Source organism: Bison bison, unplaced genomic scaffold, assembly GCF_000754665.1.
Source record: "Bison bison bison isolate TAMUID 2011002044 unplaced genomic scaffold, Bison_UMD1.0 scf7180017864295, whole genome shotgun sequence".
NCBI lineage: Eukaryota > Metazoa > Chordata > Mammalia > Artiodactyla > Bovidae > Bison > Bison bison.
Window position 1 is genome coordinate 11,729,568 of NW_011494867.1, and position 2,230 is coordinate 11,731,797.

Sequence of the window (2,230 nt, forward strand, 5' to 3'; positions counted from 1 at the left end):
GTTTTTGCCTTCTCGGTCTTCACTGTCCACTCCCCCAGCCTCCAAAGGGTTTCTTTCCATTGGTTGCCCCACCCTGTGAGCCAGTGTTGAGGACTGGCCCCTTTCTCTCTGCTGCACCTTTTGGGAAATGCCTTTCTCTCCCTCCGTGCAGATCCCTTGCTCAAAAACAAGATCTGGGAGGCACTCTCTCTGGCACACACATCCTCACTCCCCACCCCCACGTTGGGACTAACGTCTTCTCTGCGTCTTTCTGAGTGCAGCCGTCTAGGCAGCAGGGATGAAGAGACCTCAGATACTCTGGAGCCCGCCCGTGGGAAGGAGCACAGCCGAGGGCCAAGCATCCGGGGTGGGAGCCCCAGGACGCGCACTGTCCCCGGAGTGCTCTCTGTTCCTCAGAGCAGGATGCACCGCTAAGGCCAGAAAACTCACAAAAATCTCGCGGGGAAGAGGGCTGTAAATTCCTGGGTTGCAGCATTGTCAAATATTTCATTGAAGAACGTCATGGAAAATGCGTGCTTTTGGGTAAAAGGCCAAGTGGAGGGGCAAGCTCAGGACTGCAGCAGCACAAATACGAGTTTCTCTCTTTTTTTTCCCTTGACCAAAACATGAACTTCTCCGCAATGTACAACTGACGGGGAAGATTAACTGCCAGGCCTGGGTCATGGATAGCCCCCACCACAGTTGCCCCCCAAGCATGGCCCTGGTGGGGGGGAGTCCCCACAGGTGGGGTTTCTGAGCCCCATCTGAGCCTAGGGGGTGTGGCCAGGCCAGTGCGGCCAGAGGGTGTGGCTCTCTCCTCCTCACCTGGGGTACCCCAGGAAGACTCTCAGAGGGCCCCAGACTCTGGCTTGCCTTGACAAGAGCAAACAGCGGACTTACTAGGTTTGGAGTCTGGTTGGCAGCAATGGGGCAAGTGCAGCATGAAGTGGGAGCCTTGCCAGTGGCATTCCTGGGAGCCCTGGAGCTCCCTGGGACTTGGAGCCCCCTTCTAGTGCTCACTCTGCCTGCATTTCTCGTCTCTGCGACTTTCCTGTGGGCTGCACAGAGGCTCGCACGGTTCTGCGGTCACAACCCCACAAAGACCCGCACAGAAGGCAGATGGTCCTCCAAGCCATGCCTCCTCCCCAGCACATCTAAGGGCAGGAAAGCTGCTCTGTTGCTACAGACAGAGTAGGAGAACCCCAAGATCCAAACAGAACCTGCCTCCCAGGGTTACAGTGAGGGGTTCTGAGCTAGAGTGGACCTTGAGGTGCCTAGCAAGGGTCCAGGGTCGGGCCTCTATGACCATTAGCTGTGTGATCTCTGCATTTTGCTTTCGGGTGTTCGGCTGAGTGCAGTCTCCTACTCACATCACCACACCCCACTGCAAACACACCGCCTGACGCTCTGGGTAGATGCGGCGTCCCTGTGCAGATCCCTCTCTTCGCAAGAGGCAGCCCAGGGCGCTCCGTGTGCACAGGCATGCACCATGTGTAAAACTGCTCTATCGCGTCTGACATAACCCATTAGAAGCACACCTGACCACAGTGCACACAGCTCTGCATCATGTAGCCCACAGAGCCTGTGGCATTCTGTCCAGAATACGTGGCCCTGTGCACGCCCCTGACGACTCCGTGTGCGCAACCCCATATATACTATACCCACTTTACGATAGCTGGTGTACAGGACGAGTCCTGGTGCACTCCATATTCCACACACAGAGTGCTACATCACTCCCATCTTCACATATTCAGCACACGTGCACCCACCTTAGTAACGTTCAGCACAAGAAAGCATCATGTTTGCACACCTCGTGCTCTTCTGTGCACACAGGCCTGCCGCTGTACACCCACATGACACAATCACGCTTATGCTTATGGGGCTGTACTGGGTGCCCCTCTAGTTCTACACTTCTTGCCCTCTGGACGGTATTCTGCACATTGGCACTCGCCATACGTGTGCCCCTTTAGAGTCTGCAGAGAAAAACATCCCGCTTTGTGCACAGACCATCCTACAATCGTGGGGAGGACACCCGCTCTCCTCCTGACCCTGACTTCCCCCCCCCCAGTCTCCCGACCCGGGGGCTACATTTTCACCATAAATATCCCTCCCCCAACCCCCACCGAGGCGCCCAAGCCAGGCGGCTTCCTTTACTGCCCAGCGCCCACGTTGGTCTGGGGTCCGCCCGCACTACCTTGTGTCGCCTTTGGACGTCGCCCGGGAAGGGGTTCGAGGGAGCGGGGACGAGGGC